At 44.3% G+C, this 17,577-nt stretch overlaps 1 long non-coding RNA gene across 2 annotated transcripts; it reads left to right on the top strand.

Moving 5' to 3' along the window:
* Positions 1 to 910: 910 nt before the first annotated feature.
* LOC120093826 (uncharacterized) lies at positions 911 to 15,705 on the top strand. Of its 2 annotated transcripts, none has more exons than XR_010053911.1 (3): positions 911 to 2,118; positions 5,143 to 5,273; positions 15,605 to 15,705. It is a non-coding gene; the product is annotated as an uncharacterized LOC120093826 (long non-coding RNA). The 2 variants fall into 2 exon arrangements; XR_005487576.2 differs by lacking the exon at positions 15,605 to 15,705 and adding an exon at positions 12,665 to 13,219.
* Positions 15,706 to 17,577: the final 1,872 nt, after the last annotated feature.

The raw sequence follows: 17,577 nt of genomic DNA on the forward strand, positions 1-17,577 counted from the left end.
GGAACCTTGCTGTGAGTGGCAGGTCTCTTAGTTCTGTACCTTGGGAAGGGATGGGAGAGGCCTCTGCATGGCGGGTGGGGTGATTGAGTGGCAACATTGGACTGAGTAGAGTTCTGTGACTGTTCTCCCACCAGCTTAGGTGGGGACCTAGGACATATCAGGCCTACACCTTCCCTACCCTATTGTCGCTCCATAATGTCACTGTAATGTGTATGGTGCTGATGAGGACCAACGAGGGTAGCTCTCCCAGAAGAGGAAATGTCCTAAGTGATAGCTGAGACCTGACTGACAATGTGGGATCTGAGGGTTTGCTGAAGGCGAGTTTTGAGGTGTATTTATTATTTATTTATTTATTTATTTATTTATTTATTTATTTATTTATTATACACACTGTAGCTGTCTTCAGACACACCAGCAGAGGGCATCAGATCCCATTAGAGATGGTTGTGAGCCACCATGTGGTTGCTGGGATTTGAACTCAAGACTTCTTGGAAGAGCAGTCAGTGCTCTTAACCACCGAGCCATACCTCCAGCCCTCAGTTGAGTTATAATCAGGGGTCAGGCTTTGTCATAATCTCTAGTGGACGGGAGAAGCCTGAGAGACCCCTTCAAATGTATACTCAGAGGAAGAATAAGGATTACCGTCAGGTGACACAGCAGTAACTTCTCGTTAACAGCTGACCTATGAGTGACAGCTTGCTGGGCAGGTAAGACCTACTATGCATTGTAGTTTATAACATAGAAAAATGAAGAAAATTGTAAGCGTTTTTATTGGGGACACTGGTGCTGCTACAACAAAATTCTTTCCCAGCAATTTCAAAGAACTAAAGAAAGCTCACAAAAAAGGACGTTCAGTTCCCAAGGAGAGCCAGGTTCCAAAGTAACTACAGTGAACATTAGGCCTGGTAGTAATGGCGGCTAGGAACCTCCACACAGGACCATGGTAGCTGCAATGAGGGTGAGTTGAGAAAGAGCTACCATTGTATATCATACAAGCTCAAGGGCCTGAGACATACAAAGCACAAACGGATCAATAACCAGGTCTTTCTTTCTCCTGATCAGGGCAGGAGCCATTTACGGTGAGTCTGGGGAGAGAAGTCTTGAACACCAAAATACCCCTACCGTTTTACAAGTCTTAGTCAACCAAGTCTCAAAGAATAGAGAGTGGAAGAGGTTGGTCCAAAACCAGACAGCGCTCATTCAGTGATCGTACATTTTGGAATGTAAGGGTGGTTGGAATGGACTGTTTCTATATGGGGAACTAAAGCCAGGGTTCAAGAAACCTGTGGGAACGATCGTACAACATTAGAAGTTCCTTGGTTTAGTAGAGAAAAAGACTCTACACACCCAAAGGATTGTGTATTGACCATCATTGGTTTAACTGTCTCCTGACGGGGGCTGGAGGATGCTCTTCAAGACGTTAAGAGGCAGACTGTGGGTGTGCGTTGAGGGGGATGTAACTCCGTGGGAAGGCTGTGCAAGCATGAGGACCTGGGTTCAGGTCCCAGCGCCTACATAAAACCTGGGAGGCTGGAGCTTCTATCACTAACTTCAGCAGTGCTAGGGGAGGGATGGAGACAGGTGGATTCTGGGGGCTGGCTGCCAGCCAGTCTAGATGAAACAGTAAGTTCTAGGTTCAGTTGGAGTCTGTTTCAAAAAATAAGGAGGAAAAGCCAGGTGGTGGTGGCACACACCTTTAATCCTAGCACTTGGGAGGTGGAGGCAGGTGGACCTCTGTGTTCGAGGTCAGCCTGGTCTGCAGAGCGAGTTCCAGGTCGGCCAGGGCTACACAGAGATCCTGTCTCCAAACAAAGAAACAAAAACGAAGAGGAAATCGATAAAGGAAGCCACCTCCTAGTGACCTCTGTTCTCTATGTGTTGATACACACATTTATACATACATCACACACACACACACACACACACACACACACACACACACACACACACACACACACACAATGTGAGGGGAGGGCACAGCAACGCACTTGGACAGCTCAGGAGAGGCTGGTTGTCGCGCAGGAATGAAGTAGAAGTGCAGCCATGAGGCAGCGCGAAGGATTGAAGAGATGCTGGTGGGCCGGACGTCACGTGATTAGGCAGGCTGGTGATTGACAGGTAAGCAGTGCTTGCTGTATAGCCCCAGACCCCTTTGACTCACTAGCCATAAAGTCACCCTAGCCTAAGACAGAAAAAGCGAAAGCAACACCAGGGAAGGTGGAAGAGATCTGGGTTTTAGGAATGCGTCCTGGACTTGGCTGCAACACAATGGAGCAATTCCTGGATATGACTCATCCCTGGATCCGGAGCCCTATACCGAGTGCCAATCCTGACATTCAAGGCCACCCCTGCCCCCCTCCCAAGGGAAGTACAGGCTTTAGGCAGAAAAGGCACGTCTTCGGGGAAGAGACTCCGTGGACTCAGGAGTCATTGGCATTGGTTAAGAGTTTGATGACCCTTAGCAAACACTGGTGCCCTGGAGTTCGCTGGCCAGACGGGGGATTTTTTTGGAGGTCAGCTGGCGCATCCTATGTTGTTTCTGTCTTGCTGTGTTACTCATGCACTCAAGCGACTCTTCTATTTTGGCCTCCTGAGTATTATGGTCCCCACTATGGCTTGATTTACCATGCCAGGCTGGGACTTAAAATGGGCACAGGAGGGATATGAACATCCTGTGTTCATTTCCTCCTCGTTCTCACTCTTCTGAGTCAAAGAACTCTCAAGCTCTCTTCTTTGTGTGTGTTATTTTATAATGCTGGAGATTAAACCCAGAACCTTATAAATGCTAAGTAAACACTACCAGAGAGCGGTGATACTCAGCTTTTTCACCACGCTGTTACACCGTTCACGTCCCCTGGAGTGAACCCATACCTCTCAGTGCCTTTGTCTTACCAGCTCTAAACATTCCTTGTGTTTCCCTCCTGTATCAAGTGAGCAAACAGCAAGCCTCAGTGGCTTACAAGGGCTATTTATTTACTGCTCACATGAAACCCGCATCGCAACATCAGATCTCATTACAGATGGTTGTGAGCCACCGTGTGGTTGCTGGGAATTGAATTCAGGACCTCTGGAAGAGAGCAGTCAGTGCTCTTAACACTGAACCATCTCTCCAGCCCATTATTCCACCTTTCTTTACCCCCTTTCTTCTACCATTTCAACCTCCTAGCACTAGACAAGAGAGAAAAAAGGATAGAGAAGGAAGGAAAGAGATTCCTGAATGAAGTCAGGGGTCGGAAAGGGGGTAAAGGCATGGTGGGACTACTTCCTGCTGATTACGGGCATCAAGTTTGATCCTTGCCACCAGGATATTTAATGTCTTCTTGTCGTTTCTTATTCGTGTGAGCACTTAACAAACTGCTACCAACGGCAATCAACAACCCATCCCAGCGCTCAGGGACCTAGCATTTCTATACCCTCTGAAAATTCTGCAGAAGGCCAAACATCACACAATTGCAGAAACCCTCTGCGGCTGACAAAACCACACCTCTGCTGGAGCACGAGACCAATCATAGTCAGCCGCTGTGGAAAATCTGAAGCAGCCCCACATCCCTATACCTGGGATCAAAATGAAAGCACGTTCTTATATTTCCGTGGCCTTAAAAGAAGAAACCTGTACTGGCTAGTTTTGTGTGTCAACTTGACACAAGCTGGAGTTATCACAGAGAAAGGAGCCTCCGTTGAGGAAACGCCTTCATGAGACCCAGCTGTAAGGCATTTTCTCAACTAGTGATCAAGGGTGGGAGGGCCCAGCCCATTGTGGGTGGTGCCATCCCTGGGCTGGTGGTCTTGGATTCTATAAGAAAGCAAGCTGAGCAAGTCAGGGGAAGCAAGCCAGTAAGTAACGGCCCTCCGTGGCCTCTGCATCAGCTCCTGCTTCCTGACCTGCTTGAGTTCCAGTCCTGACTTCCTTTGGTGATGAACAGCAGTGTGGAAGTGTAAGCTGAATAAACCCTTTCCTCCCCAACTTGCTTCTTGGTCATGATGTTTGCGCAGGAATAGAAACCCTGACTAAGACAAAACCCAAAACTCTAAAAATTTTCATGAGAGTCCCATAACCAATCGGCAGGAGGATAAAGAGAGAACATTCATGAGTAAGCACAGTGTAGCTGTGGGTCAGGCTGTGCGTGTAGGTTAGGCTTAGGAGGTAAACACATCATGACTACCTAAAGCAAATCCCAGATCCTGCTTAAATGCAAAAGGAGCCGAGAGAAAAGGCATTGGCTGAGCAACAGTATATATAGTCCACCCAGAGCTGGCGGCTCAAGTGTTTCTTTCTGACTCTTTTTGTTTGCTGACTGGGAAAGACTTAACTCTCTAGGGGATTGTCTCAATGGTGGGATTTTGAGGAGAGTATATTTTTAGGTCAAACAGGACAGATATTGTCTTTCACTCTTTCCTAGTTACTTTTCTATTGCAGTAAGGATACAATGATAAGGCGACTGATAGAAGTAAGAGTTTATTGGGCCTTACAGTTTCTGAGGGTGAGTCCGTTATCATCATGGCAAGAAGCATGGCCCCAGGCAAGCGGTCATGATGCTGGAACAGTCGCTGAATGCTTACATGTAACCCACAAGTGAAATGGAAACCCAAGGGTTGGTTATGTTGGATGGTGATTTGCTGGGGCACACACGTGAAGGAGTGTTTCTCTTACTGAAAGGAAAGGGAGTAGACACAGGTGAAAGACGAAGACAAACTTGTGAAGGAAGATTTCACTGAAGCAGACACAGGAGAGAGGATGTTCTGCTAAAGCAAATGTGTGAAAGGGATCGTGATGAAGGATTTTTTTTTTTTTTTTTTTTGCTAACAACACACATGTGCTGGTCCCCCTTACATTGTATAGTTGAGCTGCATCCGTCAGAACTCCAAGGACTGGGGCTGATTGGATGCAAGTGCTGAGGCAAGAGAATGTGGAGGACCCATGATGTTTGGAGGCATGTGGAGGACACGAGATGTATAAATAGAACTCTACAGAATGACAACAGAGACAGAGCTTGACTTGCTGGTACAGCTAGCTGTACAGTGCTTGTGGGTCTTCACTGATCATTGGTTCCCTGAGAGAGGCACAGCTGAACTTCCGGTGTTTCCGCTGGCCTCTCCTGCTGACTGGAGGAGCTGAGGCTGAGGCCTTGCTGTCTCTGCTAGGTCATGTCACCACTGTTGTTAGCCCAACTCCACCGAACTGGACCGCTGGTGTATATGCGAAGCATTGAGAATGGATTGAGCTGCCACTGCCTGCTGACCTGTGAACTGAAAGCTGATTCCAGACAACACAGGTGGGAGCTGCTCCAAAGAACCTTTCTAAACAGGGCCACTCCCCCCCACCCCCCAGATCCTTTCTTTTCCATTACGTCTCGTGGGTGCTGGGCTACGGGGGAAGTTAAAGCATTTAAGAACCATCATTAAAAGTAAGGTTTAAAAAATTAAGTTTACACACAAGTAGAAAGTTGAGAGAGAGAAAGCTAACTTGGAATGGCATCGGATTTTGAGATCTCAAAGCCGATCTCTGGTGACACACCCCTTTCAACAAGGCAATGCTTCCAAATCCTTCCCAAACAGCTCCATCAACTGTAGCATATATTCAAGTACATGGGCAGATGGGGTCCATTCTCATTCAAGCGATCACACCATCCAAGGATTCCACAGAAACTATTTGCTTTGATTAAATCCTTCCTGTTCAAACTGGCCACGCATGGGTCTATAGTCTACCTGAACCCTGGATTTTACAGTTGTTAAGACAGAGAGGCCCTGAGGCCCTGAGAAACTATGGCATAAGGGATTATTTGAGGGGATGTGGGTAGTGTCAGACCTTGTGTGTGAGTTGGGAATGATCCTCGTAGTCTTTGTAAAGCCCTATGTTTACTCTTCAGCAGTGTAAGACAACAATTCAGGATGAGCAGTAACATGGTAGACAGATGTTCGACTTCTCAGCACATGAATTGGCTACATGAATTCGATAACTACTGCTGTGGTTTGTAACTTGGATTGTGTGAAATAAATATGAAATATAGAATGTGGGTTATGAAAATGACTTAAGGGTAGCAGAATTGCCCAGTGCACCAAAGTCCTGGATTCAATCCCTACTACTGTAACAGTAACAAACAGACAAAGCAGAGTTTCTGTTCCTTTGTCTATGTACTGTCTCTCTGAGGAAAAATCACCAAGCAGTTATAGGTACTGAATATGGCTGATACATTTAAAAAGGCCAGTTCCAACAATACAGCCCTCTTATTGCAAAACCCCTGAAAATGCCAATTAACATTTCAATAATTATTTCTCTTTATGTGCGTAACCAGCTTGAGAGACACAAAGTGAAGAGGAAGTTGAAACTAATAGAGTAAACTAGAATGAGATCTGGAACATTCTTGACACCAGGATTTTAAAATCTGGGGTTTTAAGGATGTATAGGAGGTGAAATGTAAGGATGTGACCAGAAGTTGGAAAAAAGATGTCCACATCTAATAAGTACTGGAAAGATGAGGAAAAAGAAGTTGATTTCCAGAAAAGAAAAAATGAATAATTTGGGGAGCTGAAGAGATAACTTATTGGTTAAGAGCATTTGTTGCTTTTCCGGAGGACTCAGATTTAATCTCTAGCACCTATAAGGTAGCTATCTATACAATCATCTATAACTATAATCAGAGGATATCTAATTCCCTCTCCTAGCCTCTGCAAGCAATGAATGCATACGACATCTGTTAATGCAGGTAAAGCACCCACACAAATAAAATGAATAAGAAAACAAAAGATTTTGTGATGACTCACCAGATGAAAATCAAATTTCACTTAAAAATGCAAGCATGATGTACACCTAAATGGGTATGGGGTTTCAATACAAGTGAACTGGGTAGTTTGGAATGGAGTTTTAGGTTAGTAACCCAGAGCTATCTGTCAGGAACAAATGATAATCTGTTCTGGAACTGACTTTGACCTCTCCGGGTTCCTTTAGATGAAGATTAGCCAGTGCTTTGAAGTCAGAGGATTGCATCACGTTTGAGACTAGCCAGGCCAGTCATAGCCACAGAGCAAAAGTCTGTTACAAACAGCAACAATAACAACAAAAACCTAAGGCACACATTCTCTCTCTCTCTCTCTCTCTCTCTCTCTCTCTCTCTCTCTCTCTCTCACACACACACACACACACACACACACACACACACACACACACACCCCAAAGCAAAACAAATAAAATAACAAAACAATCTAAATGTATTTCTTTTTTAAGTTCCGGAAGACTTTAAAAATTCACTGGACAAGATAGTGCAGGAGTTTGATCCCCCAGCACTTGAAAAAGAGAGGCAAGTAGGTCTCTTTGAGTTCCAAGCCAGTGTAGCTTACAAAGTGACCCCCCCCCCCAATCCCCGGCCAGCTGAGATTACATAGTAAGACCTTACAACACCTCCTTTAAAATATGCAAATTAAAGCTGAGCTTGGTAGTGTCTGCCTGTAATCCCAGCACTTGGGAGGCTGAGACAGGACAATCACCACTAATTTGAGGCCAGCCTGGGCTACATAGAGGATTTCCAGGATAACTTCAGCTACAAGAGTGAGCGGTCTCAACAAAGAAACAAAATAGACAAAAACTAACCCAACAAAAAACAATGTATCCTAGGCTGGACTTAACATTTCTGATCCTCCTGCCTTAACCTTTCAAGTACTGGGGTCTCTTTCTTAAGTGATAGAAACTGTAATTCTGAGTGTGTGTTTTAATCCCTCTTAATTTTAACATTTCTTTTTCTTGTCTGTATGCGTACAAGCAGAGCTCAAGGGACAACTTGTTGAGAAAAAAATCCTAACCACAGGTCACTCAGGTGCTAGACTTGGCCTCAAATGCCTTTACACACTTTCTTGGTAGTTCTTTTGTTTTTTGCTTTTTGAGACAGGATCCCATGTAGCCCATGCTACCCTTGAACTTACTCTGCCCCTCCTGCCTGTGTCTCCCAGTGCTAGCCAGGTTTACTGTCCTGCGCTAGCACATCTGGCTCCCGCTCCTTCTCTCTACCACCATGTTTGTCTTTCGGAACACCTTTCTTGAGTGGTTCTAATGTTGACAGATGAAAATTCTTATTTGTTTTGTACAGCGCATTATTTAGAAACTCATATAGCACAACCAAATCAAGTCTGTGTCTCTTTCTGTTTCTCAGTATGTTTATTGTATAACCTTTTTTTTTTTTTCTGGTGAGAAAATTGATCTCGGCTCCTGTTCTCCACCAATCTGGAGGACTGAACCCTGGGTTTCATAAATGCTAAGCAAGTGCCTTTCAAATACTTTTAGCAATGTTCTTTCATTTCCTTAAAAATATTAGGCAGACATTTTATTTCCAGTTCCATCAAGGATTATTGTGAACACAAAGGAGCTATCATTCCAAAGTCTTTTAAATTGAACCAAAGACACACCATCCAAGTAAAAAACACTCGCGAGGCCCGGCACGGCGGCACACACTAGGGCAGCAGAGGCATGTGGATCTCTGTGAGTTTGAGGCTAGCCTTGTTTACACGGTGAGTTCTAGGACAGCCAGGTCTACATAAAGAGACTGTGTCTCAAAACAAAAACCAAATAAAAACTATGACATGAAGAATTCTCTCTGGAATATTATTACTCTTTTTGTTTTTTGAAACCACTTTCAATGTTGGATGTGTAGGTCAGATTTTAGACTTTTTAAATTTTAGGGTTTTTTTTTCAAATTAACTAATTTAAAAAAAAATCTATTCTTCTCTCATACGATACACCCCCACTTCAGCCTCCCTTCCCTCCACTCCTCCTAGGTCCTACCCAGCACCCCCTCTTCCAAATCCACTGCTTCTCCATTTCCTTTTAGAAAAGGGCAGGCCTCCCAGGGATATCAACCTGACATGGAATACAACAGCATAGAAAGGCATAGAAGACTGCCTCACATCCAGGCAGGGCGAGGCAACCCAGCAGGAGGAAAAAGCCCTCACAAGCAGGCAAAAGAGTCAGAGACGCCCCCACTCCCATTGTTAGCAGTCCAACACAAACTCCAAGCGAAGACTTTAAAAATACTTTTATTTAACCAACACAATTTAAAAACGACATTGTGGTCAGACTTACAGGCTCTTGTTTCAACGGTTACTATAAGATTTTAGAAATTAGACAGGGTGCGTTGAAGAGAGCATATAAATATAGATCAATGGAAGGGACGGGAGCCCATAAATAGAGCACACGCATGTGGCCAGCTGACTTTCAACAGAAGTGCAAAGGCGACTCAAGGTAAAAGGATGGTCTTTCAAAAACTGGTGCCGAGATGTACTCAGAATAGGCAAAGTCACAGAGTCACGAAGTCCTTCAGTGAAAAGGGAATGGGAGATGGTTGGCTAACGGACGGCATAAAAACGTCCATTTCAACCATGCGTCAGTGTGCAGTTGGGTGACATTATGTGCCTATGTATGTGACTGTCACCGCTATCCATTTCTAGAAGGTTTTCGTCATGCCAAATGAAAATGTAGTGCTTTGCAAATTTTACTATTCTTTTTTGAGTCAAGGTCCTGTTATGTATCCCAGGGTGGTCTTAAACTTGCCTCAGTCTCCTAAGTGCCAAAGTACAGGTGTGCCGCTATACTCGTATGGAAGTTTTTTTAAGGGTACTGGTGAGAGGGCTCAACGGGTGCCCTGGTTTTTATTGTAAACTAGACACAGCCTACAGTCACAGGGAAAGAGGGACCCTCAGCTAAAGAAGTGCCCAGATTAGACTGGCCTGTGCCTATAGCTGTGAGAGACTGTTTTCATTGGTAATGGATACGGGAGGGTGCGGTCCACTATGAGCGACACCATCCCTAGGCTGTATAAGAAAGCTTGCTGAGCATGGGCCACTGAGGAACCAGTGAGCAGGATTCCTCCATGGTTTCTGCTTCAGTTCCCGGGCTGACTTTCCTCAGAGACTGATTGTGTCCCAGACGTAATAAACCTTTTCCTTCTCCAAGTTGCTTTTGGTGAAGGTGTTTATCACACCAACAGAAAGAAAACTAGAACAACGGGATAAGATGCTCGCTGCCAAGTCTGAAAGCCTGAGTTTGATCTCTGGGATCCATACAGTGAAAGAGAACTGACTGACTCCTGCAAGGTTTTTCCTGACCTCTATACCCAGTTATGGCATGTGCATGGCCCTACCCCTTAAATAGTTCAGTGGTAGAGTTCTTGCCTAATATGTATGAGGCCCTGGGATTGATTCCTTATATATTTGGTTGTGAGCCTAGCCTTTAACGGCTGAGCCATCTCTCCAGCCCGGATTGATTCCTAACACACACACACACACACACACACACACACACACACACACACACACACAATATAACTTTTTTTTTTTTTTTTTGGTGATTCGAGGATTGAGCCCAGGATCTCACACACATCAGGCAAACATTCTACCACTGAGATGTACCTCCAATCCCTGAAAAAAAAAATGTCTCTGAGCAACCAGATACCCCTGAGGAAAAACATTCTTGACACTAAAACTAGAAATGAAATTTATTCATGGACCTACAAAAGTAAAACTGTAGAACTGGACGTGGTGGTATACACCTTTGATCTCAGCACTTGGGATGCAGGGGTAGGGGGCAGATCTCTGCTCTCTGGGAGTCCAAGGATAGCCTAGTCTACATGGTGAATTCTAGGACAGTCAGGGTTATGTAGAGAAACCCCGTCTCAAAATCAACAACAACAACAACAACAACACAAACAAAAAACAAACAAATAAAAAACCAAACCAAACCAAACAAAACAAAACAAAAAAAAAAAACCAAACTAAGTGAAACCTATCAAACAAAAACCTGTTGGGAGTGAAGCTGAGTGGTAGAGACCTTATGAAACATATAAAGCCCCAGCACTGGGCAGGTAGATATCTGAGGAAGGCAGGAAGGACAGGATCCAAGAGTATAAAACACGGAGAAAATTTTTTTGGGACAGACCCCTACTATGTAGCCTTGGCTGGCCTAGAACTCATTATATGGATCAGGTTGGCTTCAAACTCACAGAGATCTTCCTGTCTTTGCCTCTAGAGTGGTCGGGTTAAACTTGTGTGCTGTTGGGGATTGATTCTAATGCTTTGATTTGATCGGGAATCTGCATGTCCAAATGCCGAAGGTCCTTGTCCCCAGTTGGTTTCTGATCGATTAATAAAGATGCCAGTAGCCAATGGCTGGGCAAAGGGAGCTGGGGCAGGATTTTTAGATTTGCTCAGGCTAGACCAAGGGAGAGAAGAGGAGAGACAGAGAATCACCATGGGGCAGAGAAGCTGCAGAAGAGAAAGCCAACCAGCTATGTGAGAATTCGGGTAAGTTGGCCACTTTCCTGATTGGGCCTGAGGTAGCAGGGGCAGGTTTAGGAACGTTCAACCTTTGAGGAAGCCAAGGCATTTTAAAATTAACTGGCTGAGTGCCTACGTGTGTGCTTGTGTGTGTGCGTGTGCATGGTGTGTGTGTGTGTGTGTGTGTGTGTGTGTGTGTGTGTGTGTGTGTTCCACTATTAAATCCAGATAGCTCCTGGAATGGTGCTTGTGATCCACTGGGCGCCAAAGTGGTATAGCTGAACTCACTGCTACAGTGTGCCACGAAGCCTAGAAAAATTTTGTGACTATGACATAGGCAAAGATTCCTTAGGAAGGATCCAAAGAATATTAGCAATAATACTAATAATAATAAGTCTATAATAATGAAAACTTAAGCCAAGTGGGGTCGCATAAAGCAATATTCCTACGCTGGGATGAGGCAAAACTGCAGGTTCAAGGGCAGTGTGAGACATATACCGGAACAGAGTTCACACACACATATACATACACACACGCACACTACACACACACTCCACAGTAGGATGTTGTGGTACACACCTTTAATTCCACTATTACAGGTGGATGTCTGTGAGTCTGAGACTAGACTGGTCTATTTGGTCTCTGTACTAAGTTCCAGGTCAGTCAGGGCTACATACTGAGATGTCTAAAATAAAATCCACAAGATTATTATGAATAGGTGAGGCAAGAAATTATAGGTTTATTTCCTGGGTTTTAAAAATTATTTGGGGGCCAGGGATGGCAGCACATGCCTTTAATCCCAGTGCTTGGGAGGCAGAGGCAAATGGATCTCTTTGAGTTTGAAGCTGTTCTGGTTTACACAGTGTGTCTCAGGATACCTAGGTCTATGTAGAAAGACCTTGTCTCAAAAACCCCAAATGAATAAAAATTATTTATGATTTCTTTTTCTCCTCTTTTTTTCCCTCCTACATCTCTCTCAGTTCTTTCCACCACCAACCCCCTAATCTCAGGTCCACGTAGTCCAGGTTGGCCAGGATTTCATACATGTGATCTTCCTGCCTCATTCTCCAGGGGTGCAGGATCGCGGCTTGCACCGCCATGAATAACTTCCACTGGTGTCTCTACTGTCTCTGTGACTTTGAGGAGACTTACTAACCTTTTTGTTAAATGAAAGATAATAACAGTGATTCTCTCAATGACCACTGAATGAATTAATACACACAATAAACTTAGAATGGCACATAGAGTGCCTGGTATAATTGCTGTTGTTTGTTTCTTCTTAACCCAAGCAGTTTTTTCTCAAGCTTTGGCAAGATCTGGTGAGAAAGTCTCTCTCTGTGAAATAGTAACCATTGCCTGTCCTGACTAGTTTTGGTAGGAACTATATATTACCCTTTGTGTTCCTCAGGTCCCCATAGAAGATGCCTTGGACAAGTGGTCCACCATGGAAGGGACACGTCCTAGTTGCTCAGGATTCTGACGTAAATCCAAGCTGAGTATGAACTTATAACCTGAAGCATCAAGCCATCCTTGGTTCTACCTGTCCCAGTAAGGTGCTGCAGAAGTAGGGCAGCATCACCAAACTGCCACACAAGAAAACTAAAAATTTAACACAGATACAGTTGAAAAGACTTAAGAGTGAAAGAAACCCCAAAACCAAATTCAAGCGAAAGCCATATATATATATATCCTGAGGATTTACCCATGTACCATGTAGAGCTTCTAAAAATAAAAATCATGGTTACTAGAATGCAGGCAGGATGGACAGCAAGTTAAACACAGTTAAAGAGAGAATTACTGCTTTGGAAGTCAGAATTGGGAAAACTATCCAGAATGCAAAATGTTTCCAGGTATAGCTTAGTGGTGGAGTGCTTGCTAAACATGCACAAAGTCTTGGGAGAGAGAGAGGGAGAAAAGAAGAAGGAGAAGGAGGAGGAGGAGGAGGAGGAGGAGGAGGAGGAGGAGGAGGAGGAGGAGGAGGAGGAGGAAGAAAAGACTTTAAAAAACTTTTGAGTCGGGGTTGGGGATTTAGCTCAGTGGTAGAGCGCTTGCCTAACAAGCACAAGGCCCTGGGTTTGGTCCCCAGCTCCGAAAAAAAGAAAAAAAAAACTTTTGAGTCAAATAACTATAAGATTAGGATTGTATGTTGGCTCAGCTATCATTCAAACAATGAAGGTAAAAAGTCAGACATGATGGTATACATCTGTAAACATGGTGATATAGATCTGTAAGCCTATTGCTGAGGCTGAGACAGGAGGATTATAAGTTTAAAGCCAGCCTGGGACGCATGGTAAGACTCCGTGTCATAGTCAGTATTCAACTGCTGTGAAGAGAAACCATGACCAAGGCAACTCTTATAAAAGCAGAAAGCATTTAATTGGGGTTGGCTCACAGTTTCAGAGGTTCAGTCAATTTTCATCATGGCAGCAGGTGGGCAGTCATGGTGCTAGACAAGTGGCTGAGAGTTCTACATCCAGATCCGAAGGCAGTAGGAAGAAAGAGACTCTGGCCTTGGGATGGGATCTTGAAACCTCAAAGCTCACCCTCAGTGAGACAGTCCCTGGAATAAGACCTTCTAATTCTTTCAAATAGTGGCACTCCCTGGTGACCAAGTATTCAAATCTATGAGCTTATTGGGGGCCATTCTCATTCAAACCACCACACTTAACTGTCTCTGTCTCAAAAAACTTAACCAGGCTAGAGGGGTGGCTCAGCAAATAACTGCGTCTTGCTCTTATAGAGGGCTTGAGTTTGGGGTGGCTTGTAACCCTCTTCTGGTGTCTCACAAGCAAAAGCCCCAACACAAACACACAGATATGCATAATTAAGAAAATAAATCTTGGGGGTTGGGGATTTAGCTCAGTGGTAGAGCACTTGCCTAGCAAGCGCAAGGCCCTGGGTTCAGTCCCCAGCTCTGAAAAAAAGAATTAAAAAAAAAATAAAAGAAAATAAATCTTGAAATTTCAAACCGAAGGCAAAACAAGGTCTTTTAATGAAAGACCAAGCACTAGTTACATGACAGATACAGGAAATTTCTAAGAGACTTTCAAGAAGATATTTAAGACCCAGAGAGCTTAAGAGTGAGGAGCAAGAAAGAACAGCTATTGAGGAAATTGGACAAAACAAGATGGAGGCTAAAGGAGCACTCACTGTTTGATCATGGGAGCAATAACAAAAATGGCTAATTTTTAAGTAAAAAAAAAAAGGGGCGGGGGGTTGGGGATTTAGCTCAGTGGTAGAGCGCTTGCCTAGGAAGCGCAAGGCCCTGGGTTCGGTCCACAGCTCCCAAAAAAAAAAAAAAAAAAAGGGCAAAACCCTATAGAATAAAAGGATCAATTGGAGCGTACTATAAATTGTTTTTGTTATATGAGAAAGTATGCTAATTAGTTCAATGTTTATTGACTGTACAATTTAAGTGTAGTTGTGAATCTGATATGAAAGGCCGCATAACTTCCAAAACAATGAGAGGAAGGAAAGGGAGACAAAGAAAGCTTGATCAATTGAATGGGAGGTGGAAACGTAGAAGGAAGTCACACAGAGAAAGGACAGCACAAAACGAATGATAGAGATTAATTAAGATGATCCCTCAACCGACGTATGGATAAAGAAAATGCGGTACATCTACACAATGGAATACTACTCAGCTGTGAAAAAGGAAGACATTGTGAATCTTACAGGCAAATGGATGGAACTTGAGAATATTATCCTGAGCAAGGTAACCCAGACCAAAAAGGACATGCATGGTACAGATTCACATATTAGCCATAAAATATGGGATACCTACGCTACACTCCAGACCTAAAGAAGCTAAACAAGAAGGAAGGTCCAAGTGAGGATGCTTGAATCTCACTTAGAAGGAGGAATAACAACATAGTCATACAGGGGTAGATGGAGGAAGGGAACTGGGTGGGAGAGGGATTGGGAAGGGCTATGGGGGGGGATTCAGGATCAGGTGTGGGGAGGGACAGTAAAGATGGCCAGAGCCAGGAGAATGAATGGACATCTGCAACTTGTGGGAGTGGGGAGATGGGGACTTGACAGAGACCTGGGATACGGGAGGTGCCCAAGAATCAATGGTGGTGACCTAAGCTGGGACTCACAGCCTTGGGGATACAGAATCTGAAGAGGACACTTCCTGCAGCCAGGCAGGAACCCCAGTGGAGCACTAGGGACATCAACCCACCCGTAAAACTTTCGACCTAAAATTTATCCTGTCTACAAGAAATGTAGGAATGAGAGACGGAGCAGAGACCGAGGGAATGGCCAACCAATAGCTGGCCCAACTAGAGACCCATTCCAGGGGCAAGCACCAATCCCTGACACTATTAATATACTCTTATGCTTGCAGACAGGAGCCTAGCATGGCTGTTCTATCAGAGGCTCCACCCAGCAGCTGACTCAGCGGGATGCAGACACCCACAGTCAAGAAAGGACAGAGCTCCGGGACTCTTATGGAAGAGTAGGGGGAAGGATTGAGCGCCCTGAAGGGGATAGGAACTCTGCTGGAAGACCAACAGTCAACTAACATGGACCCTTGAGGCTCTCAGAGACTGAGCTACCAACCAAAGAGCATACAAAGGGTGGACCCCCTCCCCCATGTAGCAGCTGTGCAGCTTGGTCTTCATGTGGGTCCCGAACAACTGGAGAGGGGCTATCCCAAAAGCTGTTACCTGTCTGTGGGATATGTTCTTCTAGCTGGGCTGCCTTGTCTGGCCTCAGTGGGAGAGGATGTGCCTAGCCCTGCAGAAACATTACTGGAGGTGGAGGGGAGGGGGACAGCCAACGGGATGTAAAGTGAATAAATTAAATTAAAAAAAAGATGATCATTAATTCAATATATATATACACATACAAATGCTCAGACTGGCTTTCAGTTTTTGGTGCTTGAAAACATGGATTACATGTATTAAACCTTAAAAAAGAAAAGATTTCTAACGATTTTATGTGCAGGAGTGTTTCGCTTGAATTTTATGTATGTGCACTGAACACATGCAGTGCTTATAGAGGCCAGAAGGGGGCATCAGAACCACTGGAACTGGAGCTACAGATCATCTGTGAGCCATCCTGCAGGTGTTGGGAACTGAACTGGGTCCTCTCCAAGGACTGCAAACGCTCTTAATCGCTAATCCATCTCTCCACATTTTGTTTGTTTCCTGTTTTTGTTTTTGAGGACAAAAATGGTCTGTGTAGCCCTGGCTGTCCTGGAACTCACTCTGTAGACCAGGCTAGTCTTGAACTCATAGATCTACCTGTGTACCACCATGCCTGGCTTGCTTTGTTTTTTTGAGGTGTAATTTCATTATGTAGTCCAGGTTGTCCTAGAATGTGTCATTTTTTCCTCCTTCAGCTTCAAGATACAAGGAAATTCTTCACTAACTGCACCAGTATTGTCCAGACCATCTCCCCTGGACCATAAGGCAGGAAGAAGTCACTGACAGCTAGTCCGCAAGTACATAGTATACATTTGAAAATGTAAATAAGCACATCCTGGTAATCCCTGAGCCAAAATACCTAACAGAAAATTAAAAAATGAAATAAAAATATTACACATCAACACTATAACTCAAAGGATAAGTGGAGATTAACCGTGCTAAATGCTTGTGGAGAACTTAGGAAAAAAAAAAGAAACACTGGAAATGAATCGGGTAACTATCCAGCTCAGGGAGTTTAGCAAAACTAAAAGGCAATGAGGAGCAAAACGAAATAGCATGAAATGGAAGGAGCCAAGCAAACCCAACAAACTTGGAGGCTGACGCACTGATGGTGAGTTGGAGGCAGCCTGGGATACACAGCAAGACTATCTCAAACACAGAACAGCTAAAGGCTGAATCTTACGAGATTCTTATTCCTAGAAAAAGAAAAATCAGACTTGAGATGAGATGAAATATGAAAATACCTTTAGATATTACATAATCAGAAGCAATAAACACACATACACGCACACACACAGACACACACACACACAGACACACAGACACACACACGGTGGGCATCTAGACAGCTTATAGTCAATTTATCACTCAAGAGTTTCAGCTGCTCCACAGCGAGGAGGTCTGAGCTGAAGTTGGGTGTAACCTTCTAGGTGACGGTTTAATCTCTGACTTACTTATGTAGCTGACAAGCTGAGCTGTACTGGGCACCAGGGCTTGGACACAGCAGAACCAGAGAGGCTAGTAAGACCTGTTTCTACCACCTCTGGCAGGGAAAGACAGATGCTAAGCAACAACAACAGAAAGGAATCACGGGTGTGTTGAAACACAATGGCAGCTTTACAAAAGAGAAAGCAAATCGGGGCAGATCAGAGTAAGCCGTAAAGAAGCA

The sequence above is a fragment of the Rattus norvegicus genome, chromosome 7 (genome assembly GCF_036323735.1).
Source record: "Rattus norvegicus strain BN/NHsdMcwi chromosome 7, GRCr8, whole genome shotgun sequence".
Lineage (NCBI taxonomy): Eukaryota > Metazoa > Chordata > Mammalia > Rodentia > Muridae > Rattus > Rattus norvegicus.